Consider the following 27,807-nt stretch of genomic DNA (forward strand, 5'->3'; position numbering starts at 1 on the left):
TTTTTGCTTCCAAGTTCAAGAATAAAATCATCTTTCTTCCCTGAATTTAAGAGCCAAAAGTTGTTAAAGTACCAATGATTGTCTCACACACACATGAGGTGTTGTGAAATTCGTCTTCTGCATTTGAACCATCCCCTTGTTCACCCCCCTGGGAGGTGAGGGGAGCAGTGAGCAGCACCTGTGGCCACGCCCGGGAATCATTTTTGGTGATTTAACCCCCAATTGCAACCCTTGATGCTGAGTGCCAAGCAAGGAAGTTAATGGGTCGCATTTTATACATAGATCTCAGGGCGGGCATATTTACGACTCCGCCACTGAGTCCGACGTGAGATCGGTAGGTGATGAGTTCAAACCCTGCCCGAGTCATACCAAAGACTATAGAAAGTGAAGTGAATTATATTTTTTATAGCGCTTTTCTCTAGTGACTCAAAGCACTTTACATAGTGAAACCCAATATCTAAGTTACATTTAAACCAGTGTGGGTGGCACCGGGAGCAGGTGGGTAAAGTGTCTTGCCCAAGGACACAACGGCAGTGACTAGGATGGCGGAAACGGGAATCGAACCTGCAACCCTCAAGTTGCTGGCACGGCCGCTTTATCAACCGAGCTATGCCGCCCCACAAATGTGGGAACTCAGCATCAAGGGTTGGAAATGGAGGTTGATTCACCAAAAATGATTCCCGGGCGTGGCCATCCCTGCTGCTCACTGCTCTCCTCTCCTTCCAGGGGGTGAACAAGGGGATGGGTCGAATGCAGAGGACACATTTCACCTCACCTGGTGTGTTTGTGTGACAATCATTGGTACTTTAACTTTAACTTACCTTTAACAGCTGTTTGCTCCGAAATTAAAGAATGAAATAATCGTTCTTCCCTGCACACTACTTCCTGCTTTACTTCCCACATATCTAGGACATCCAGAAAAGAGGGGGGCCAAATGTGCCCGTCACTGCATTTTTTTTGGCCCCTCAAAAGCCTGGAAATAATATGTATCATTAAGTACTGTAACTTGTCTTACGAAATGTATTCTTCCTTTCTATATTGTGAGAAAAAAATATATAAATTCTCCATCCATCCATCCATTTTCTACCGCTTATTCCCTTTGGGGTCGCTTGTGCCTATCTCAGCTACACTCTATGTAACGGCAAATTATGTTAACTTAAACATTGTCTAATTATACACAAATATATTATCAAACATTCAAACCATTTTTAAGTATAAATAAATACTAATTATAATGATTTTCGAAGCAAGTTATCCATAAAAAGCATGAGCTCAAAGTAAAGCCGCTGCTCCTCCACATGGAGAGGAGCCAGATGAGGTGGTTCGGGCATCTGGTCAGGATGCCACCCGAACGCCTCCCTAGGGAGGTGTTTAGGGCACGTCCAACCGGTAGGAGGCCACGGGGAAGACCCAGGACACGTTGGGAAGACTATGTCTCCCGGCTGGCCTGGGAACGCCTCGGGATCCCCTGGGAAGAGCTGGACGAAGTGGCTGAGGAGAGGGAAGTCTGGGCTTCCCTACTTAGGCTGTTGCCCCCGCGACCCGACCTCGGATAAGCGGAAGAAGATGGATGGATTGTATCATGTCACAAAGTTATAACAAATGACAACTTCCTATGAGGAGTTTTATTGTACATCTATAAACAAGGTCATTGGTGTGTTGAGTGCACAGGTGTCAAACTCAAGGCCCGCGGGCCAGATCTGGCCCTCCATGTCATCGTATATGGCCCGCCTGTGTCCAAAAAAAGACCTGATATTTTCTTTATTTACTTTCTTATTTTCTTACTAAAGGTGTAAGGTTTTTTTTTTTCCAGTCTGACGGGGTAAAAAAATAGTGTCCAATATTGCAACAAATATACTTTGTTGGTCAAAATCCAAATAAATACTTAAATATCTGCTCAACTTATGGTTTTGAAGCAAATTGTCCATCAAATTGTAAAATATAAAAATGACCAATAGATTTTTTTTTACAGCATAAGCCCACTTCCAAAGACATGCACCTGGGGATAGGTTGATTGGCAACACTAAATTGGCCCTAGTGTGTGAATGTGAGTGTGAATGTTGTCTGTCTATCTGTGTTGGCCCTGCGATGAGGTGGCGACTTGTCCAGGGTGTACCCCGCCTTCCGCCCGATTGTAGCTGAGATAGGCGCCAGCGCTCCCCGTGACCCCGAAAGGGAATAAACGGTAGAAAATGGATGGATGGATGGCATATAGCATAAGTTAAAAAAACAACAACTAATGTTTTTTTCTTGTTTTTTTTACAGTAAAATTCTGTCGACTGATCCGCATGTTATTTATTTATTTTTTTTATATCCACGGTTGATAATTTAACGATACCACATTTTATGATGGTAAAAAAAAAAAACTGGCAGCTGAGTTGCCAAAATAAAAATAAACGGCGGTACTGTATTCCTGTTTACAATAATGTGTTGTAAAAAATAATAATAATGACAATGATAAAATAACACCATATATTTTACAGTAAAAGTCTGTATACAATAATAATAAATAACACCATACATTTTACAGTAAAAGTCAGTATACAATAATATTAATAAAACACAATATATTTTACGGTAAAAGTCTGTATAAAATGATAATAATAAAACAACACCATTTATTTTACAGTAAAAGTCTGGATAAAATACTACTACTACTACTACTAATAATAATAATAATAATATATAACACCATATATTTTACAGTAAAAGTCTGGATAAAATAATAATAAAATAACACCATATATTTTACAATAAGTCTGTATAAAATAATAATAATAGAATAACACCATATATTTTACAGTAAAAGTCTGTATGAAATAATAATAATAAAACACCATATATTTTACAGTAAAAGTCTGTATGAAATAAAATAACACCACATATTTTAAAGCAAAAGTCTGCAAACAATAATAATAATGATAAAAGAACACCATATATTTTACAGTAAAAGCCTGTATAGAATAATAATAATAATAATAATAATAATAATAAAATAACACTATATATTTTAAAGTAAAAGTCTGGATAAAATAATAATAAAAATAACACCATATATTTTACTGTAAAAGTTGGTATAAAATAATAATAATAAAATAACACCAAATATTTTACAGTAAAAGTCTGTATACAATAATAATAATAAAACACCATATATTTTACAATAAAAGTCTGTATAAAATAATGATAGTAATAATAATAATAATAATAATAAAATAACACCATATATTTTACAGTAAAAGTCCGTATAAAATAATAATAATAAAACAACACCATATATTTTACAGTAAAAGTCTGTATAAATTAATAGTAATAATAAAATAATACCATTTACTTTAGAGTAAATGTCTGGCAACTAAGCTGCCAGGTCTTTTCTGTTAAAAACAGTGGTCAAATCCACAGATTTGTTTTACTCTTTACGTAAAAAATGTTTTACGTAACCTACTCAGTGGCCTAGAGTCCGCCCTTGAGATCGGTAGGTTGCGAGTTCAAACCCCCGGCCGAGTCATACCAAAGACTATAAAAATGGGAGCCATTACCTCCCTGCTTGGCACTCAGCATCAAGGGTTGGAATTGGGGGTTAAATCACCAAAAATGATTCCCGGGCGCAGCCACCGCTGCTGCTCACTGCTCCCCTGACCTTCCAGGGGGCAAACAAGGCAATGGGTCAAATTACACCACAACTAGTGTGTGTGTGACAATCATTGGTATTTTAACTTTAACTTTTAAAATATTTAACATCATAGGCAAATTAGTGAATTATTTACTGTTACAAGCGGCCCTCTATTGGCAGCCATGACTGTGGTCTGGCCCTCAATGAAAACAAGTCTGACACCCCTGCTCTGGTGGGACAGGCCACAGTTAAGTCAGAGAAAATGCAGTCCTTTCTAAATGATTTCATGTTTCTCTCTGGCCCGGTAGCAAATGCTTCACGGACCGGTACCGGTGGTTTGGGGACCGTTGATATACATCAGGGGTCCCCAACGTGGTGCCCGCGGGCACCAGGTCGCCCGTAAGGACCAGATGAGTCGCCCGCTGGCCTGTTCTAAAAATAGCTCAAATAGCAGCACTTACCAGTGAGCTGCCTCTATTTTTTAAATTGTATTTATTTACTAGCAAGCTGGTCTTGCTTTGCTTGACATTTTTAATTCTAAAAGAGACAAAACTCAAATAGAACTTGAAAATCTAAGAAAATATTTTAAAGACTAGGTCTTCACTTGTTTAAATAAATTCATTTATTTTTTTTTACTTTGCTTCTTATAACTTTCAGAAAGACAATTTTAGAGCAAAAATACAACCTTAAAAAATGATTTTAGGATTTTTAAACACATATACCTTTTTACCTTTTAAATTCCTTCCTCTTCTTTCCTGACAATTTAAATCAATGTTCAAGTAAATTTATTTTTTTTATCGTAAAGAATAATGAATACATTTTTAGTTAATTTTTCAATTTAGCTTCTGTTTTTTTCGACGAAGAAACTTGTAAAATATTTCTTCAAACTAATGATTAAAATTCAAAAAGATTATTCTGGCAAATCTGTAAAATCAAATTTAAATCTTATTTCAAAGTCTTTTGAATTTCTTTTAAAATGTTTGTTATGGAAAATCTAGAAGAAATAATGATTGGTCTTTATTAGAAATATAGCTTGGTCCAATTTGTTGTATATTCTAACTAAATGCAGATTGGATTTTAACCCATTTAAAACATGTCATCAAAATTCTAAAATAAATCTTAATCAGGAAAAATGACTAATGATGTTCCATAAATATTTTTTTATTTTTTTCCAAAAAGATTCGAATTAGCTTGTTTTTCTCCATTTTTTTCGGTTGAATTTTGAATTATAAAGAGTCGAAATTGAAGATAAACTATGTTTCAATCAATCAATCAATCAATCAATGTTTATTTATACAGCCCCAAATCACAAATGTCTCAAAGGACTGCACAAATCATTACGACTACAACATCCTCGGAAGAACCCACAAAAGGGCAAGGAAAACTCACACCCAGTGGGCAGGGAGAATTCACATCCAGTGGGACGCCAGTGACAATGCTGACTATGAGAAACCTTGGAGAGGACCTCAGATGTGGGCAACCCCCCCCACCCTCTAGGGGACCGAAAGCAATGGATGTCGAGCGGGTCTAACATGATACTGTGAAAGTTCAATCCATAGTGGCTCCAACACAGCAGCGAGAGTTCAGTTCAAGCGGATCCACGACAGCAGCGAGAGTCCCGTCCACAGGAAACCATCTCAAGCGGAGGCGGATCAGCAGCGTAGAGATGTCCCCAACCGATACAGGCGAGCGGTCCATCCTGGGTCCCGACGAGCGGTCCTTCCTGGGTCTCGACTCTGGACAGCCAGTACTTTATCCATGGTCATCGGACCGGACCCCCTCTACAAGGGAGGGGGGGACATAGGAGAAAGAAAAGAAGCGGCAGATCAACTGGTCTAAAAAGGAGGTCTATTTAAAGGCTAGAGTATACAGATGAGTTTTAAGGTGAGACTTAAATGCTTCTACTGAGGTAGCATCTCGAACTGTTACCAGGAGGGCATTCCAGAGTACTGGAGCCCGAACGGAAAACGATCTATAGCCCGCAGACTTTTTTTGGGCTCTAGGAATCACTAATAAGCCGGAGTCTTTTGAACGCAGATTTCTTGCCGGGACAAATTTGATTTTCATTTTTTTCCTCTTTTAAACCGTACAATTAAGTTTTTTCATCATTTATTCTCTGCAAAAAAACCTTCCGTAAGAAGAAAAAAAATGCACGACAGAATGACATACAGAAATACCCATTTTTTTAATATATACATAGATTTATTTATTAAAAGGTAAATTGAGCAAATTGGCTATTTCTGGCAATTTATTTAAGTGTGTATCAAACTGGTAGCCCTTTGCATTAATCAGTACCCAAGAAGTAGCTCTTGGTTTCAAAAAGGTTGGTGACCCCTGATTCACATTTAAGTCCTTTTTTTATGTCTTGCCTGTATTTTACTGTACCTGGATCTTGCTGGCTGCCAAGCAAGTTTACGTATACAGACATTAATAAAATAAGCTGCAATTGGGAATAAAATTTAATGCTTGGGCTACGGTGTACGCGCTAAAACAATGTGAGTTGAAAGAGTTCATGTTAACATGCTTAAGTTCATGTTAACATGCATAAGCAGGCGCCATACTGTACACATGTGAAAGGATTAGATTAGGTGAGGCTAAAGTCTAGTGTGCCTGTTGTAAACTTGTTGTATTATGCCTCCTTTCTTCAGAAAAAAACCTGCCTGCGCAAGCACTTCATCGCTAATTTTAATCAGCAGAGAAGCCTTGCACGATTATTCGTTCAATTGATCATCAATTATGTTGCCGGTTGCTTTACTAATACAATAAATAACCTTTTACAACCCAAAACCAGCGAAGTTGGCACGTTGTGTAAACGGTAAATCAAAACAGAATACGATGATTTGCTAATCCTTTTCAACTTATATTCAATTGAATAGACAAGATATTTAATGTTTCGAATTTAATGGCAGCAACAGTGTGACGATTGATTTTATTTAACAAATAATAACAGACTTAGTCAAAACAAACAGAACTAGCATGAGAGCTAAAAAAAAAACCCCAAAAGTGCTAGCATGGGAGCTAGAGAAATAACAGATTCTTAGCGTGGAAGCTAGCCGGGTGCGATTTTATTTAACAAATAATAACAGACTTAGTCAAAACAAACAGAACTAGCATGAGAGCTAGAAAAAAAACCCAAAAGTGCTAGCATGGGAGCTAGAGAAATAACAGATTCTTAGCGTGGAAGCTAGCCGATTGCGATTTTATTTAACAAATAATAACAGACTTAGTCGAAACAAACAGAACTAGCATGAGAGCTAGAAAAAAGAAGTGCTAGCATGGGAGCTAGAGAAATAACAGATTCTTAGCGTGGAAGCTAGCCGGTTGCGAACAGGTACACAGGATCGGAATCAGAGTCGTCACTGTTGTGAAACACAAATTAGGAAGCAAGGTCGAATCAACGGAAAAGGCGGGCTTAAATAAGGCAGTAATCACAAGGCGGGTGCGCGTCAAGATACAAGTGGCAGGTGAAACTAATATGTGACTATGGAGACAAGATCAAACAAGAAAGTGCAACCAGGAACTAGGGCAAACATTAGCAGAAACATAGTACAAAAAGATTTAAAAACCAAAACATAATATGATCCGGGCAGCGGATCATAACAAACAGGGACATTTTTACCACTGTGTTGCGTGGCCTTTCCTTTTAACAACACTCAGTAAACGTTTGGGAACTGAGGAGACACATTTCTGAAGCTTTTCACGTGTGAATTCTTTCCCATTCTTGCTTAATGTACAGCTTAAGTTGTCCAACAGTCCAAGGTCTCACTTGCGGTATTTTAAGCTTCATATTGCGCCACACATTTTCAATGGGAGACAGGTCTGGACTACAGGCAGGTCAGTGTACTACTTGCAGTCTTTTACGGTGAAGCCACGCTGCTGTAACACGTGGCTTGGCATGATCTTGCTGAAATAAACAGGGGCGTCCATGACAACATTGGCAACATAGGTTGCTCCAAAACCTGTATGTACTTTTCAGCATTAATGGTGCCTCCACAGATGTGTAAGTTACCCATGCCTTGGACACTAATGCACCCCCATACCATCACAGATGCTTTCTTTTCAACATTGCACCTATAACAATCCGGATGGTTGTTTCCCCTCTTTGTCCCAGGGGACACAACGTCCGCAGTTTCCAATAACAATTTGAAATGTGGATTGGTCAGACCGCAGAACACTTTTCCGCTTTGCGTCAGTCCATCTTAGATGAGCTCGGGCCCAGCGAAGCCGGCGGCGTTTCTGGGTGTTGTTGATAAATGTCTTTCGCTTAGCATAGTAGAGTTTTAACTTGCATTTACAGATGCGACGATTATAGATTTTGACTGTCCGAGTAATTATCAGTCTTTCATAATTATTACGCATTGCATAATTTCACAACAAAACGTTTATAAAGCCACATTCCTTAGAGCCGTTGTTCTTAAAAGTCTTTCTACCAAGCAACACCTCTGACAACACTTGGCTGTCCAATCACCACCATAATTTACAATCCGTTGGAGTACTATATATATATGTGTGTGTGTGTGTGTGTGTGTGTGTGTGTGTGTGTGTATGTATGTATGTGTATATATATATATATATATATATATATATATATATATATATATATGTACAGTATGTATGCAGTATGTGTGTGTGTAAATGTATATATGTATGTATGTATATATACACTACCGTTCAAAAGTCTGGGGTCACCCAAACAATTTTGTGTTTTCCATGAAAAGTCACACTTATTCACCACCATACATTGTGAAATGAATAGGAAATAGAGTTAAGACATTGACAAGGTTAGAAATAATGATTTGTATTTGAAATAAGATGTTTTTTACATTAAAGTTTGCTTTCGTCAAAGAATCCTCCATTTGCAGCAATTACAGCATTGCAGACCTTTGGCATTCTAGCTGTTAATTTGTTGAGGTAATCTGGAGAAATTGCACCCCACGCTTCTAGAAGCCGCTCCCACAAGTTGGATTGGTTGGATGGGCACTTCTTGCGTACCATGCGGTCAAGCTGCTCCCACAACAGCTCAATGGGGTTCAGATCTGGTGACTGCGCTGGCCACTCCATTACCGGCAGAATACCAGCTGCCTGCTTCTTCTCTAAATAGTTCTTGCACAATTTGGAGGTGTGTTTTGGGTCATTGTCCTCTTGTAGGATGAAATTGGCTCCAATCAAGCACTGTCCACTGGGTATGGCATGGCGTTGCAAAATGGAGTGATAGCCTTCCTTATTCAGAATCCCCTTTACCCTGTACAAATCTCCCACCTTACCAGCACCAAAGCAACCCCAGACCCTCACATTACCTCCACCATGCTTAACAGATGGCGTCAGGCATTCTTCCAGCATCTTTTCAGTTATTCTGCATCTCACAAACGTTCTTCTTTGTGATCCAAACACCTCAAACTTGGATTCATCCGTCCACAACACTTTTTTCCAGTCTTCCTCTGTCCAATGTCTGTGTTCTCTTGCCCATCTTAATCTTTTTCTTTTATTGGCCAGTCTCAGATATGGCTTTTTCTTTGCCACTCTGCCCTGAAACCCAGAATCCTGCTGCCGCTTCTTCACTGTAGATGTTGACACTGGTGTTTTGCAGGTACTATTTAATGAAAATGCCAGTTGGGGACCTGTGAGGTGTCTGTTTCTCAAACTAGAGACTCTAATGTACTTATCTTCTTGCTTAGTTGTGCAACGCGGCCTCCCACTTCTTTTTCTACTCTGGTTAGAGCCTGTTTGTGCTGTCCTCTGAAGAGAGTAGTACACACCGTTGTAGGAAATCTTCAATTTCTTAGCAATTTCTCGCATGGAATAGCCTTCATTTCTAAGAACAAGAATAGACTGTCGAGTTTCAGATGAAAGTTCTCTTTTTCTGGCCATTTTGAGCGTTTAATTGACCCCACTAATGTGATGCTCCAGAAACTCAATCTGCTCAAAGGAAGGTCAGTTTTGTAGCTTCTGTAACGAGCTAAACTGTTTTCAGAGGTGTGAACATGATTGCACAAGGGTTTTCTAATCATCAATTAGCCTTCTGAGCCAATGAGCAAACACATTGTACCATTAGAACACTGGAATGATAGCTGCTGGAAATGGGCCTCTATACACCTATGTAGATATTGCACCAAAAAACAGACATTTGCAGCTAGAATAGTTATTTACCACATTAGCAATGTATAGAGTGTATTTCGTTAAAGTTAAGACTAGTTTAAAGTTATCTTCATTGAAAAGTACAGTGCTTTTCCTTCAAAAATAAGGACGTTTCAATGTGACCCCAAACTTTTGAACGGTAGTGTATGTATGTGTATATATATATATATATACACTGCGATGAGGTGGCAACTTGTCCAGGGTGTACCCCGCCTTCCGCCCGATTGTAGCTGAGATAGGCACCAGCGACCCCAAAGGGGAATAAGCGGTGGAAAATGGATGTATATATATATATATATATATATATACACACACACAGATGATCAGCTCCAGTGCATGTGCAGCAAAACCTTATCCTATTTGCCCTAATTTGTAATGTTTTATAGCTCTGTGCAAAATGCAGCAAGTCTTGGGGAATTAACATTTTTATTTTTTAATTGAAAATGTAAAAAAAAAAAAAATAACTAAACTTGAAATTAAAATACTATGTTATGTGACATAAATTGCAATAAAAATGGGGCTTACTTGACTGTAAATGCTCCAATAAAGGCAATGGTTGAAATTTTACATTTTAAGGAAATAGCCACCTCCAAAAAAATGTGTTTTTAATAATGCCGGGCCAGTTTAATAATGTGTTTTTATTTATTATATCAGATTATACCGTATTAATATTTATCATCGCTGATCTGCACTTCTAGTGTGATTTATGGCATCCATTATAAATCACTTAGGTTCATTACCCCATGAAAGGCTTCCTGTGGTTAAGTATCTTATAATGGGCCGACATGTACATGCAGATTCATTTACAGCAGGTGTCTTAAGTGAGGCCCGCAGCTCATTTTAAACGGCTTGCGGCACATTCTAAATATACTATTCAAAGAAAAAAAAAAAAACGTTAAAAAAAATGGAATAAAAGAGCAAACGGGTGAAATGTAATGAGAAAAAGTTGCAATGTTAACTCTGATAACAAAGATGCTTTTTTGTCTTTTAAGCTGTCTTTGCTCCAAAAAAAAAAAAAAATCAAGACGCAAAGTCAATTTTGTAATGAATTATTTACCTATGAAGGCTCCAAATACTTTCAAATCAAATATTACACTTTTAAATATTTTTGGGGGTAAAATACTAAATGTTTTCTGTTTGCCATAAAAAAAATAAAAAAAAATAAAAAAAAATTATTTGACAAAAAGGGCATTACACAAACAACTGAAAAAAATAATAAAACTTATCGACTGATCTGAAGTTGATTTAGAGATTTAAGTGTCGAAATTAAAAAAACAAACAAAAAAAAACTGTATGACTTATATTTAACACTTTAATGAGTGGGGCACTTTTGGATCGCCAAGAACTGTAACATTTTATGGGCCTGTTGTGCACTAAATAAAGGAGTATCTTATCTTATTTTATACGAGTGGGATATAAACAAAATACAAAATAATTCCTCCAAAAAATAATAATGAATTAAAATCAATGGTCTTAGAAATTGTTGAACTATTTAAGGCTCCAGTCACTTGACATAAAAAAAATATATATATATTTTGAATATTGCATAATGTATGTTTGTTCCGTACAAAAGTTTATGCTTTTTGACAAAAAGGGCATAAAATAAAAAATATATATATTTTCTACTTCAAATCAACAGACAGACCTGAAGTTGATCTACAGATCTAAGCGTGGCATACTATATATATATATATATATATATATATATATATATATATATATATATATATATATATATATATATATATATATATATATATATATATATATATATATATATATATATATATATATATATATATATACTCATAGTAGAGTTTTAACTTGCACTTACAGATGTAGCGACCAACTGTATTTACTGACAGTGGTTTTATGAAGTCTTCCTGAGCCCATGTGGTGATATCCTTTACACACTGATGTCGGTTTTTGATCCAGTACCGCCTGAGGGATCAAAGGTCCGTAATATCATCGCTTACGTGCAGTGATTTCTCCAGATTCTCTGAACCTTTTGATGATTTTACGGACCGTAGATGGTAAAATCCCTAAATTCCTTGCAATAGCTCGTTGAGAAATGTTCTAAAACTGTTCGACAATTTGCTTACAAATTGGTGACCCTCGCCCCATCCTTGTTTGTGAATTACTTAGCATTTCATGGAAGCTGCTTTTATACCCAATCATGGCACCCACCTGTTCCCAATTAGCCTGCACACCTGTGGGATGTCCCAAATAAGTGTTTGATGAGCATTCCTCAACTTTATCAGTATTTTTTGCCACCTTTCCCAACTTCTTTGTCACATGTTACTGGCTTCAAATCCTAAAGTTAATGATTATTTGCAACAACATTTTTTTTTTTTTATCAGTTTGAACATCAAATATGTTGTCTTTGTAGCATATTCAACTGAATATGGGTTGAAAAGGATTTGCAAATCATTGTATTCTGTTTATATTTACATCTAACACAATTTCCCAACTCATATGGAAATGGGGTTTGTACGCAATGTTTTGTATTCTAGTTTCTTCAAAATAGCCACCCTTTGCTCAGATTACTGCTTTGCACACTCTTGGCATTCTCTCCACGAGCTTCAAGAGGTAGTCGCCTGAAATTGTTTTCACTTCACAAGGTGTGCTAGAAGCTCATCAAAAGAAATGCCAAGGCATCAAAACTATAAAAGAACACACATGGAGTTATGTCCATGACAAAAAAAAAGGTGAAACAACTGAAAACATGTTTTATATTCTATTTTTTTCAAAATAACCACCCTTTTATCTGATTACTGCTTTGCACACTCATGGCATTCTCTTCAAGCACACCTGTGAAGTGAATACCATTTCAGGTGACTACCTCTTGAAGATCATGGAGAGAATGCCAAAAGTGGTCAAAGCAGTAATCAGAGTAAAGGGCGGCTATTTTGAAGAAACTAGAATATGAAACACGGTTTCATGGACGCCCCTGCTTATTTCAGCAAGACGATGCCAAGCCACTTGTTACAACAGCGTGGCTTCATAGTAAAAGAGTGCGGGTACTAGACTGGACTGCCTGTAGATTAACTACGATCAAGGGTTGGACAGAACGTCGAAAATATGTAAATAAAATTGTACTTTATATGAGAAAATGGGAATACAAACGGTACAAAACAATCCTTTTATCTTGTTATGTCGTTTATTTATTCGCCCGTTGGCTCGTAACGCTCAATCTCATCAACCACAATGCACCTGCTCCCGGTCTTATTTTTTTTTACATCCGGTTTGCCGCAATGAATTGTGGAACATCCATCCATCCATCCATCCATCATCTTCCGCTTATCCGAGGTCGGGTCGCGGGGGCAACAGCCTAAGCAGGGAAACCCAGACTTCCCTCTCCCCAGCTACTTCGTCTAGCTCTTCCCGGGGGATCCCGAGGCGTTCCCAGGCCAGCCTGGAGACATAGTCTTCCCAACGTGTCCTGGGTCTTCCCCGTGGCCTCCTACCGGTTGGACGTGCCCTAAACACCTCCCTAGGGAGGCGTTCGGGTGGCATCCTGACCAGATGCCCGAACCACCTCATCTGGCTCCTCTCCATGTGAAGGAGCAGCGGCTTTACTTTGAGTTCCTCCCGGATGGCAGAGCTTCTCACCCTATCTCTAAGGGAGAGCCCCGCCACACGGCGGAGGAAACTCATTTCGGCCGCTTGTACCCGTGATCTTATCTTTTTGGTCATGCACATCCGGTTCCGGGTCAACGTGAATGACTGCTCGCTGACTGCTCTTGTTGCAAAAAAGCTAAGTATCGTTCTATCTGTGTGATTTTAACTGTTTTGCAGCTTTATTTACAACTTATCGAACATATTTAATAGTTCAATTTAACTTGCAAATCACCCGATCTCTGTCTCACCACTTCGCCCTCAGCTAGCTAGCTGCTAAGCTAACGAGGCTAGCGGAGAAAGGCAGCGCCGGTCTGAAGGAAGCTTCTCCCCCGCCACCGTGACCACCACTTCCCGAAGACAGCTGGCACTCCACTCGGCGACGGAAAGTTTATGTGAGTATGGCTTCCTGCGCTTCGTGCACTTTACTCATGGATAGGTTGGCTTTGCTAGAGAGCCGTGTCCGCCAGTTAGAGCAGTGTAATTTCGTAACTTTAGATGTTGCGGACACATCTGCTAGCGTTAGCTGTAGCGAGCTAACTAGCCCAGCTTGTAGCAGCCCTAATTGGCCTACATGCTACGGTGTACCGGTTGAGACGCATAATAGATTTAGCCCTTTAGCTAGTCCTACACCCCAGTCTACCGGGCACCACACTTTAGTTATAGGGGACTCCATCACCCGAAACATAAAGCTTAGCAAACCAGCCACAATTAAGTGTATTCCCGGGGGCAGAGCACCTGACATTGAAGCTAATCTTAGGGAGCTAACTCGCAACAGGTCTAGTAAACACGTACGGCAGGCTAACCGCACCACTAGTTATGCGAATATAGTAATACACGTTGGCTCCAATGACGTTAGGATGAGACAATCAGAGATTACAAAGAGAAACATAGCCAGGGCTTGTAATCTCGCCAGAAAGATGTCCAGGCATCGAGTAATTGTCTCTGGCCCCCTGCCTGGGAGAGGCAATGATGAGAGATATAGCAGATTAGTCTCTCTTAACAGGTGGCTGGATAGCTTCTGCAGACAACAGGGATTTACGTTTATTGATAATTGGCCCTCTTTCTGGGGCAAACCTGGCTTGCTGAGGAGAGACGGCCTTCACCCTAACCAGGAAGGCGCTATCCTCTTGTCTCGGAACATAGACTTCGCATTGAGCCACATTTGACTAACTGCACTAGAGCAAGCCCGGTCACAGGCAATTACAGAGCCTGCTAGCCTGGGTATGGAGTCAGTTAAGTTAGAGCTAGCCAGCGCCAGGCTGGATGATCCCTGTACACATAGCAATTTTCGTAGAATAATACACAACTCACAAAATGTTTTTTCTACTGTGTCTATGACTTCGTCAGAGTTAGACATGCGTTCTACTGAGGTGGCAAATTATGATGCGTTCAGTTTATCGCAGCGCCAAGTAGACAATCTGAAAATTCCCGTCATATCAATTCCTAGATATGGTCGTAATTATTTTAAGTACACTGCGCATAATAAACGCAACATTATTAATATTGCTACTACGGATAATTTTATCAACAACTCCTTAAAACAGCCCACTACCTATAATATGGGCTTTCTAAACATCAGATCTTTGTCTCCCAAAACGTTATTAGTCAATGAGGTCATTAGAGACAACAACCTTAACGTCATCGGTCTTAGCGAAACCTGGCTTAAACCAGACGACTTTTTTGCGATAAATGAGGCATCCCCTCCTAACTATACGAATGCGCATATTGCCCGTCACCTCAAAAGGGGAGGGGGTGTCGCACTAATATACAACGAAAACTTTAACTTTAGTCCTAACTTAAATAATAAATATAAATCGTTTGAGGTGCTTTCTATGAAGTCTGCCACACCTCTGCCTCTGTGCCTGGCCGTTATCTACCGCCCTCCAGGGCCCTATTCGGACTTTATTAGTGAATTCTCAGAGTTTGTTGCTGATCTAGTGACGCACGCCGATAATATAATTATAATGGGGGACTTTAATATCCATATGAATACCCCATTGGACCCACCGTGCGTGGCGCTCCAGACTATAATTGATAGCTGTGGTCTTACACAAATAATAAATGAACCGACGCATCGCAGCGGTAATACGATAGACCTAGTGCTTGTCAGAGGTATCACCATCTCCAAAGTTATGATACTCCCGTATACTAAAGTAATGTCCGATCATTACCTTATAAAATTCGAAGTTCAGACTCATGTTCGGCAAGCTAATAATAATAATAACTGCTATAGCAGCCGCAACATTAATGCTGCCACAACGACGACTCTTGCGGACCTACTGCCCTCGGTAATGGCACCGTTCCCAAAGTATGTGGGCTCTATTGATAACCTCACTAACAACTTTAACAACGCCCTGCGCGAAACCATTGATAGTATAGCACCGCTGAAGTTAAAAAAGGCTCCAAAAAGGCGTACGCCATGGTTTACTGAAGAAACTAGAGCTCAGAAATTATTATGTAGAAAGCTGGAACGCAAATGGCGCACGACTAAACTTGAGGTGCACCATCAAACATGGAGTGATAGTTTAATAACTTATAAACGCATGCTTACCTTAGCTAAAACTAATTATTACTCAAATCTCATCCGCATTAATAAAAACGATCCAAAATTTTTGTTTAGTACAGTAGCATCGCTAACCCAACAAGGGACTCCTTCCAGTAGCTCCACCCATTCGGCAGATGACTTTATGAAGTTCTTTAATAAGAAAATTGAACTTATTAGAAAGGAGATTAAAGACAATGCGTCCCAGCTACAACGGGGTTATAGTAACACAGATACGATTGTATATACGGCGGATACTGCAAATATCCAAAATAGTTTCTCTCGTTTTGATGAAATAACATTAGAAGGATTGTTACAACGTGTAAATGGAATAAAACAAACAACATGTTTACTTGACCCACTTCCTGGGAAACTTATCAAGGAGCTTTTTGTATTATTAGGTCCATCAGTGCTAAATATTATAAACTTATCACTTTCCTCGGGCACTGTTCCCGTTGCATTCAAAAAAGCGGTTATTCATCCTCTCCTTAAAAGACCTAACCTCGATCCAGACCTCATGGTAAACTACCGACCGGTGTCTCACCTTCCCTTTATTTCGAAAATCCTCGAAAAAATTGTTGCAGAGCAGCTAAATGAGCACTTAGCGTTTAACAATCTATGTGAAACCTTTCAATCCGGTTTCAGGGCAAATCACTCGACTGAGACAGCCCTCGCAAAACTGACTAATGATCTATTGCTAACGATGGACTCTGATGCGTCATCTATGTTGCTGCTCCTCGATCTTAGCGCTGCTTTCGATACCGTCGATCATAATATTTTATTAGAGCGTATCAAAATACGAATTGGTATTTCAGACTCAGCCCTGTCATGGTTTAACTCTTATCTTACTGATAGGATGCAGTGCGTCTCCTATAACAGTGTGACCTCGGACTATGTTAAGGTAACGTGTGGAGTTCCCCAGGGTTCGGTCCTTGGCCCTGTACTCTTCAGCATCTACATGCTGCCGCTAGGTGACGTCATACGCAAATACGGTATTAGCTTTCACTGTTATGCTGATGACACCCAACTTTACATGCCCCTAAAGCTGACCAACACGCCGGACTGTAGTCAGTTGGAAGCGTGTCTTAATGAAATTAAACAATGGATGTCCGCTAACTTTTTGCAACTTAATGCCAAAAAAACGGAAATGCTGATTATCGGTCCTGCTAGACACCGACCTCTATTTAATAATACAACTTTAACATTTGACAACCAAATAATAAAACAAGGTGACTCTGTAAAAAATCTGGGTATTATCTTCGACCCAACTCTCTCCTTTGAGTCACACATTAAAAGCGTTACTAAAACGGCCTTCTTTCATCTCCGTAATATCGCTAAAATTCGCTCCATTTTGTCCACTAAAGACGCCGAGATCATTATCCATGCGTTTGTTACGTCTCGTCTCGATTACTGTAACGTATTATTTTCGGGTCTCCCAATGTCTAGCATTAAGTTGGTACAAAATGCGGCTGCTAGACTTTTGACAAGAACAAGAAAGTTTGATCATATTACGCCTGTACTGGCTCACCTGCACTGGCTTCCTGTACACTTAAGATGTGACTTTAAGGTTTTACTACTTACGTATAAAATACTACACGGTCTAGCTCCAGCCTATCTTGCCGATTGTATTGTACCGTATGTCCCGGCAAGAAATCTGCGTTCAAAAGACTCCGGCTTATTAGTGATTCCTAGAGCTCAAAAAAAGTCTGCGGGCTATAGAGCGTTTTCCGTTCGGGCTCCAGTACTCTGGAATGCCCTCCCGGTAACAGTTCGAGATGCTACCTCAGTAGAAGCATTTAAGTCTCATCTTAAAACTCATCTGTATACTCTAGCCTTTAAATAGACCTCCTTTTTAGACCAGTTGATCTGCCGCTTCTTTTCTTTCTCCTATGTCCCCCCCTCCCTTGTGGAGGGGGTCCGGTCCGATGACCATGGATGAAGTACTGACTGTCCAGAGTCGAGACCCAGGATGGACCGCTCGTCGGGACCCAGGATGGACCGCTCGCCTGTATCGGTTGGGGACATCTCTACGCTGCTGATCCGCTTGAGATGGTTTCCTGTGGACGGGACTCTCACTGCTGTCTTGGAGCCACTATGGATTGAACTTTCACAGTATCATGTTAGACCCGCTCGACATCCATTGCTTTCGGTCCCCTAGAGGGGGGGGGTTGCCCACATCTGAGGTCCTCTCCAAGGTTTCTCATAGTCAGCATTGTCGCTGGCGTCCCACTGAATGTGAATTCTCCCTGCCCACTGGGTGTGAGTTTTCCTTGCCCTTTTGTGGGTTCTTCCGAGGATGTTGTAGTCGTAATGATTTGTGCAGTCCTTTGAGACATTTGTGATTTGGGGCTATATAAATAAACATTGATTGATTGATTGAAAGCTCATGACCATAGGTGAGGATGGGAACGTAGATCGACCGGTAAATTGAGAGCTTTGCCTTCCGGCTCAGCTCCTTCTTCACCACAACGGATCGGTACAACGTCCGCATTACTGAAGACGCCGCACCGATCCGCCTGTCGATCTCACGATCCACTCTTCCCCCATTCGTGAACAAGACTCCTAGGTACTTGAACTCCTCCACTTGGGGCAGGGTCTCCTCCCCAACCCGGAGATGGCATTCCACCCTTTTCCGGGCGAGAACCATAGACTCGGACTTGGAGGTGCTGATTCTCATTCCGGTCGCTTCACACTCGGCTGCAAACCGATCCAGTGAGAGCTGAAGATCCCGGTCAGATGAAGCCATCAGGACCACATCATCTGCAAAAAGCAGAGACCTAATCCCGCGGTCACCAAACCGGAACCCCTCAACGCCTTGACTGCGCCTAGAAATTCTGTCCATAAAAGTTATGAACAGAATCGGTGACAAAGGACAGCCTTGGCGGAGTCCAACCCTCACTGGAAATGTGTTCGACTTACTGCCGGCAATGCGGACCAAGCTCTGGCACTGATCATACAGGGATGGACCGCCACAATAAGACAGTCCGATACCCCATACTCTCTGAGCACTCCCCACAGGACTTCCCGAGGGACACGGTCGAATGCCTTCTCCAAGTCCACAAAGCACATGTAGACTGGTTGGGCAAACCCCCATGCACCCTCAAGAACCCTGCCGAGCGTATAGAGCTGGTCCACAGTTCCACGACCAGGACGAAAACCACACTGTTCCTCCTGAATCCGAGGTTCGACTATCCGGCGTAGCCTCCTCTCCAGTACACCTGAATAAACCTTACCGGGAAGGCTGAGGGGTGTGATCCCATGATAGTTGGAACACACCGTCCGGTCCCCCTTCCTAAAGAGAGGAACCACCACCCCGGTCTGCCAATCCAGAGGTACCGCCCCCGAATTGTGGAACATGCACTATATTAGTTAACCCTTTGTTAGGCTATAAAAGTGTCAGTGTTTCTCAAATAATCAATATCAAATAGATGTGTAAATCAAATCAATTCCCTTTTAACTCTTTTTAACTTAACATTTAAGTCTCACCTTAAAACTCATCTGTATACTTTAGCCTTTAAATAGACCTCCTTTTTAGACCAGTTGATCTGCCGCTTCTTTTCTTTCTCCTATGTCCCCCCCTCAATTGTGGAGGGGGTCCGGTCCGATGACCATGGATGAAGTACTGGCTGTCCAGAGTCGAGACCCAGGATGGACCGCTCGCCTGTATCGGTTGGGGACATCTCTACGCTGCTGATCCGCTTGAGATGGTTTCCTGTGGACGGGACTCTCGCTGCTGTCTTGGATCCGCTTGAACTGAACTCTCGCGGCTGTGTTGGAGCCACTATGGATTGAAGTTTCACAGTATCATGTTAGACCCGCTCGACATCCATTGCTTTCGGTCCCCTAGAGAGGGGGCGGGGGGGTTGCCCACATCTGAGGTCCTCTCCAAGGTTTCTCATAGTCAGCATTGTCACTGGCGTCCCACTGGATGTGAATTCTCCCTGCCCACTGGGTGTGAGTTTTCCTTGCCCTTTTGTGGGTTCTTCCGAGGATGTTGTAGTCGTAATGATTTGTGCAGTCCTTTGAGACATTTGTGATTTGGGGCTATATAAATAAACATTGATTGATTGATTGAACTTTAAATAATAATAGATTAGCTTATCGGCAATTAAATCAAATATGCAAATTATGAATGATCATCACATGAATGATATATACAGGTTTTGGAGCAACACATGTTGCCAATGTTATGATGGATGCCCCTGCTTATTTCAGCAAGACAACGCCAAGCCATGTGTTACAACAGTGTGGCTTAATAGTAAAAGAGTGCGGGTACTAGACTGGCCTGCCTGTAGTCCAGACCTGTCTCCCATTGAAAATGTGTGGTGCCTAAAATACCACAATGGAGACTGTTGAACAACTTAAACTGTACATCTGTTGTGATCCGGTTCCCGGATCACATTTCTAGTCTTTGTTTGAGTCCTTTTTGTGTATTTTGTTATTATTCCTGGACTCTGCCGATCCCTTTGTTTTGAGCACTTCCTAGTTTGTATTCATCACCATGGCAACTTCATTTGTTTTACCTGCACTGGCACCTGGCGCACACCTGTCTTTGATTATTGTTTTAATATTTAAGCCTGCCTGCTACCTGAGTACTTTCCGGATCTTTTGTTTGCTCTATGCAACAGTTGCGTTTGGCATTCCTGTCTTTTTGTATTTACCTTGCTAAGTCCTGTCTTAGCGTCCACGCGCCCGGCACGCGCTTTTGTGGACTTTGAACTGGACTCTTGCTAAACTGTTAGCATTTAGCTTCCCGTGCTAAGGCACGACGTTTCTTTGCCTTTTGTACAAGTGTTCTTTTGTTATATTTTTATAATAAAATCCGTTCTGCCTGCTCCAAAGTCCTGTAGCATCCGGGGGTGACAACTCGCCCATCAAAAGGCAACAGAACAAAAACAGAACCAAGACGTGGACCATGACAGAAGCAAGAATGGGAAAGAATTCCACCGGAAAAGCTTCAAAAATGTTGTTTTCTCAGTTCCCAAACGTTTACTGAGTGTTGTTAAAAGGAAAGGCCATGTAACACGGTGGTAAAAATACTTTTTTTGCTGCCATTAAAATCTAAGGTAATGATTATTTTCAGTTACGACGTTGAATATCTTGTCTTTGCAGTCTATTCAATTGAATATAAGTTGAAAAGGATTTGCAAATCGTCGTATTTTTGCTTTTATTCACAAACTACACAACATGCCAACTTTGCTGGTTTCGTACATGTCTATGAAAAAAACATGCGTGTACATGCAACACATACATGTGGTTTGTACAGAACATGTACATGGGATAAACTTTGGTCTGCCTACTTAGAACGGCGTTGTCTTTGGCTTTTGAAAGTGTTATCACTCGGTATCTGATAAAGTAGACGACATGTACTGTATCGCCCCAGGGGGGTTGCACGGCCATTTATGACACAGAGATAACCTCGTTTGTGTCTGCACTCTGGCAGCCAATTGCTACAGTTTGCATATTTCAAAGTGTAGTAAACAGTCATTTTAGTAAGTGTTTTCTGTTCATTCGGGTTTTAGTTCTGTATTGAAGTTTATTGGCTCATTAGAAACCGTTATACAAACCCCGTCCCCGTATGAGTTGGGAAATTGTGTTAGATGTTCAAACTCGTAAACGTAATTTTTTTTTTGCAAATAATAATTAACTTAGAATTTCATGGCTGCAACACGTGCCAAAGTAGTTGGGAAAGGGCATGTTCACCACTGTGTTACATCACCTTTTCTTTTAACAACACTCAATAAACGTTTGGGAACTGAAGAAACTAATTGTTGAAGCTTTGAAAGTGGAATTCTTTCCCATTCTTGTTTTATGTAGAGCATGGGTGTCAAACTCTGGCCCTTGAGGCCATAATAAATTACCATTAGAGCTGGCCCGCCAGTATTATACAATGGCGGTGCCGCTGTATCACTGCATTCAACGCTAATTCTCATACTTGCCAACCCTCCCGATTTTTCCAGGAGAATCCCGAATTTCAGTGCCTCCCCCGAAAATCTCCCGGGGCAAACATTCTCCCGAATTTCCACCAGGACAACAATATCGGGGGCGTGCTTTAAAGGTACTGCTTTTAGCATCCGCTACAACCTGTCGTCCAGTCCGCTTTTCCTCCATCCAAACAGCGTGCCGGCCCAGTCACGTAGTATATGTGGCTTCTACACACACACCAGTGAATGCAATGCATACTTGGTCAACAGCCATACAGGTCACACTGAGGGTGGCCGTATAAACAACTTTAACACTGTTACACCACACTGTGAACCCACACCAAACAAGGATGACAAACACATTTCGGGAGAAAATCCGCACCTAAACACAACAGAACAAATACCCAGAACCCCTTGCAGCACTTACTCTTCCGGGACGCTACAATATAAACCCCCGCTAGAAGCATTTAAGTCTCACCTTAAAACTCATTTGTATACTCTAGCCTTTAAATAGACTCCCTTTTTAGACCAGTTGATCTGCCGTTTCTTTTCTTTTTCTTCTATGTCCCACTCTCCCTTGTGGAGGGGGTCCGGTCCGATCCGGTGGCCATGTACTGCTTGCCTGTGTATCGGCTGGGGACATCTCTGCGCTGCTGATCCGCCTCCGCTTGGGATGGTTTCCTGATGGCTCCGCTGTGAACGGGACTCTCGCTGCTGTGTTGGATCCGCTTTGGACTGGACTCTCGCGACTGTGTTGGATCCATTATGGATTGAACTTTCACAGTATCATGTTAGACCCGCTCGACATCCATTGCTTTCCTCCTCTCCAAGGTTCTCATAGTCACCATTGTCACCGACGTCCCATTGGGTGTGAGTTTTCCTTGCCCTTATGTGGGCCTACCGAGGATGTCGTAGTGGTTTGTGCAGCCCTTTGAGACACTAGTGATTTAGGGCTATATAAGTAAACATTGATTGATTGATTGATACCAACAAAACTCGATTTTGCATGTCACTATAAAGTTACATAAGCTTTGCTTGTTCAATATTCAATGCAAAACTTGTTTGGGTCCCTATTAAAAGGTTAAGTTGTTCAACTTTGGCCCGCGGCTTTGTTCAGTTTAGAATTTTGGCCCACTCTGTATTTGAGTTTGACACTTTTGTAGAGCTTCAGTCGTTCAACAGTCCGCTGTCGTATTTTACGCTTCATAATGCGCCACACATTTTTGATGGGAGACAGGCCTGGACTGCAGGTGGGCCAGGAAAGTACCCACACTCTTTTTTTTTACGAAGCCACGCTGTTGTAACACGTGCTGAATGTGGCTTGGCGTTGTCTTGCTGAAATAAGCAGGGGCGTCCATGAAAAAGACGGTGCTTAGATGGCAGCATATGTTGTTCCAAAACCTGTATGTACCTTTCAGCATTAATGGTGCCTTCACAGATGTGTAAGTTACCCATGCCTTGGGCACTAATGCACCCCCATACCATCACAGATCCTGGATTTTGAACTTTGCGTCGATAACAGTCTGGGTGGTTCGCTTTCCCTTTGGTCCGGATGACACGATATTTCCAAAAACAATTTGAAATGTGGGCTCGTCAGACCACAGAACACTTTTCCACTTTGCACCCGTCCATCTTAGATGATCTCAGGCCCAGAGATGCCGGCGGCGTTTCTGGATGTTGTTGATAAATGGCTTTGGCTTTGCATAGTAGAGCTTTAACTTGCACTTACAGATGTAGCGACGAACTGTATTTAGCGACAGAGGTTTTCTGAAGTGTTCCTGAGCCCATGTGGTGATATCCTTTAGAGATTGATGTCGGTTTTTGATACAGTGCTGTCTGAGGGATCGAAGGTCACGGTCAGTCAATGTTGGTTTCCAGCCATGCCGCATAAAGCAGACCTCGGAATATTAATGCCCGGGGGCCACATGCGGCCCGTTTAGCTTTTCAATCCGGCCCGCCGGACATTCCCAAATATGTTTTTTTTTAGATCTTTAAGATGGAAAGTGTAGCTGCCATTATGATGTTTTCTATTGACCGTAAGTCTTTAACTATTCAAAGTATTTCAGTGCTTGGAATCTGCGCTTTTGCATGATATGCCAGTTACTGGACTTGTCCAGGGTGTACCCCGCCTTCCGCCCGATTGTAGCTGAGATAGGCGCCAGCGCCCCCCGCGACCCCGAAAGGGAATAAGCGGTAGAAAATGGATGGATGGTAATCTAATTAGTTACTCCCACCCGAATACCTCCCTCAACCGGCAGGAGTCCACGGGGAAGACCGGGACACATTAGGAAGACTATGTCTCCCGGCTAGCCTTGGAACGCCTCGGGATCCCGCGGGAGGAGCTGGACCAAGTGGCCGGGGAGAGGGAAGTCTGGGCTTCTCTGCTTAGGCTGCCGCCCCCGCAACCCCACCTCGGATAAGCGAAATAAAATAGATGAATGGATGGATGGGTTTATTTTGCATCCCTTGCGTTCATGTTTCACTGTTTGTTGCATTTTATTTGTGTTTTACTTGATTGTAAAATGTGACGTTTATATTTTGTCAATATTCAGTGTTTTATCCTTCGTAGAAAAAAATTTAATTCCATTATGGTTTTTTAAGGCGGTCTGTCATAATGTTTTTAGCATTCAATCAGACATTATTGTGAGGTTTTGTATTAGTTTCCATGAAAATATATAGTATGTCCCCCTGTATTAGTGTTCATAAAAATAGATATACCCCCGCCCCCCCCCCAAGTCAAAACAATGCTTGGAATCTGCATGATATACTAGTTACTGTAGTCATCTAAATAGTTACTATGGTCATCAAATTAGTTACTATGGTCATCTAATTAGTTACTATGGTCATCTAATTAGTTACTATGGTCATCTAATTAGTTTACTATGGTCATCTAATTAGTTACTATGGTCATCAAATTAGTTACTATGGTCATCAAATTAGTTACTATGGTCATCTAATTAGTTACTATGGTCATCTAATTAGTTACTATGGTCATCTACTTAGTTACTATGGTCATCAAATTAGTTACTATGGTCATCAAATTAGTTACTATGGTCATCTAATTAGTTACTATGGTCATCTAATTAGTTACTATGGTCATCAAATTAGTTACTATGGTCATCTAATTAGTTACTATGGTCATCTAATTAGTTACTATGGTCATCTAATTAGTTACTATGGTCATCACATTAGTTACTATGGTCATCACATTAGTTACTATGGTCATCTAATTAGTTACTATGGTCATCAAATTAGTTACTATGGTCATCAAATTAGTTACTATGGTCATCTAATTAGTTACTATGGTCATCTAATTAGTTACTATGGTCATCTAATTAGTTACTATGCTCATCTAATTAGTTACTATGGTCATCAAATTAGTTACTATGGTCATCTAATTAGTTACTATGGTCACTATGAGATATCTCAGATTGTAAGTGGGGGTTTTTTCACTGTTTGTTGCATTTTGGTTGCGTTTCGGTTGATTTTAAAATATGTTGTCAATATTCAGTGTTTTATCCTTCATAGAGAAATGTAAAAATCCATTACGTTTTTTAAGGCGGTCTGTCATAACGTTTTTAGGATTCAATCAGACATTACTGTGAGGTTTTGTATTAATTTCCCTAAAAATATATAGTCTGTTTCCCCTAAATGTAATGTGGCAGCCGAGTCAATTATTTTGACTCGGGGGGCCAAAATTTGAGAAAGGAATCAGTCTGGCGGGCTGGTATATCTGATTTTTAGGAACACTAATATAAAACCTCACAATAATGTCTGATTGAATGCTAAAAATGTTGTGACGGACCATCTTAAAAAAATGAAATTTTATCTATGAACGATAAAACATTGAATATTGACAACATAGGGTCTTCGAAAGATCCCTAAAAATCTTTTTAAAACCTGCGTGGATCTGGCTTTCCAGGCTATAGGTCCCAGACTCTGGACAATTTGCACCAGTCCTTCTGTGTCTCATTCAGTAAAAAAAAAAAAAAAAATGTTTTTTTAAGGCGGTCTGTCATAACGTTTTTAGCATTCAATCAGACATTACTGTGAGGTTTTGTATTCATTTCCCTAAAAATATATAGTGTGTTTCCCCTAAATGTAATGTGGCAGCCGAGTCAATTATTTTGACTCGGGGGCCAAAATTTGAGAAAAAAATCAGCCTGGCGGGCTGGTATATCTGATTTTTAGGAACATTAGTGTAAAACCTCACAATAATGTCTGATTGAATGCTAAAAATGTCTTAAAAAAACGGAATGAAATTTTATCTATGAACGATAAAACACTGAACATTGACAACATAGGGTCTTGGAAAGATCCCTAAAAATCTTTTTAAAACCTGTGTAGATCTGGCTTCCCAGGCTATAGGTCCCAGACTCTGGACAATTTGCACCAGTCCTTCTGTGCCTCATTCAGTAAAAAAATTATAATAAAATTCTGTTTTTTTAAGGCGGTCTGTCATAACGTTTTTAGCATTCAATCAGACATTACTGTGAGGTTTCGTTTTCAGGATTTTTAGGAACACTAATATAAAACCTCACAATAATGTCTGATTGAATGCTAAAAATGTTGTGACGGACCATCTTAAAAAAATGAAATTTTATCTACGAACGATAAAACACTGAATATTGACAACATAGGGTCTTGGAAAGATCCCTAAAAATCTTTTTAAAACCTGTGTAGATCTGTCTTTCCAGGCTATAGGTCCCAGACTCTAGACAATTTGCACCAGTCCTTCTGTGTCTCATTCAGTACAAAAAAAATAAATAAAAAATTCTGTTTTTTTAAGGCGGTCTGTCATAACGTTTTTAGAATTCAATCAGACATTACTGTTAGTTTTTGTATTCATTTCCCTAAAAATATATAGTGTGTTTCCCCTAAATGTAATGTGGCAGCCGAGTCAATTATTTTGACTCGGGGGGCCAAAATTTGAGAAAAGAATCAGTCTGGGCGGCTGGTATATCTGATTTTTAGGAACATTAATATAAAACCTCACAATAATGTCTGATTGACTGCTAAAAATGTCTTAAAAAACGGAATGAAATGTTATCTATGAACGATAAAACACTGAATATTGACAACATAGGGTATTGGAAAGATCCCTAAAAATCTTTTTAAGACCTGTGTAGATCTGGCTTTCCAGGCTATAGGTCCCAGACTCTGGACAATTTGCACCAGTCCTTCTGTGTCTCATTCAGTAAAAAAATAATAATAAAATTCAGTTTTTTTAAGGCGGTCTGTCATAACGTTTTTAGGATTCAATCAGACATTACTGTGAGGTTTTGTATTCATTTCCCTAAAAATATATAGTGTGTTTCCCCTAAATGTAATGTGGCAGCCGAGTCAATTATTTTGACTCGGGGGGCCAAAATTTGAGAAAAGAATCAGTCTGGGCGGCTGGTAAATCTGATTTTTAGGAACATTGATATAAAACCTCACAATAATGTCTGATTGAATGCTAAAAATGTCTTCAAAAACGGAATGAAATTTTATCTATGAACGATAAAACACTGAATATTGACAACGTAGGGTCTTGGAAAGATCCCTAAAAATCTTTTTAAAACCTGTGTAGATCTGGCTTTCCAGGCTATAGGTCCCAGACTCTGGACAATTTGCACCAGTCCCTCTGTGTCTCATTCAGTAAAAAAATAATGGTAAAATTCTGTTTTTTTAAGGCGGTCTGTCATAACGTTTTTAGGATTCAATCAGACATTACTGTGAGGTTTTGTATTCATTTCCCTAAAAATATATAGTCTGTTTCCCCTAAATGTAATGTGGCGGCCGAGTCAATTATTTTGACTCGGGGGGCCAAAATTTGAGAAAAAAATCAGTCTGGCGGGCTGGTATATCTGATTTTTAGGAACACTAATATAAAACCTCACAATAATGTCTGATTGAATGCTAAAAATGTCTCAAAAAAACGGAATGAAATTTTATCTATGAACGATAAAACACTGAATATTGACAACGTA

The 27,807-nt window shown here is 40.3% G+C and overlaps 1 protein-coding gene across 1 annotated transcript in view; it reads left to right on the forward strand.

Annotated features, from left to right (window-relative positions):
- The window catches only part of apobb.1 (apolipoprotein Bb, tandem duplicate 1), a 96,094-nt gene that overhangs the window by 35,037 nt on the left and 33,250 nt on the right, over nucleotides 1-27,807 (forward strand). The window lies entirely within an intron of this gene.

The sequence above is a fragment of the Nerophis ophidion genome, linkage group LG24, assembly GCF_033978795.1.
Source record: "Nerophis ophidion isolate RoL-2023_Sa linkage group LG24, RoL_Noph_v1.0, whole genome shotgun sequence".
In the NCBI taxonomy this organism is placed as follows: Eukaryota; Metazoa; Chordata; class Actinopteri; order Syngnathiformes; family Syngnathidae; genus Nerophis; species Nerophis ophidion.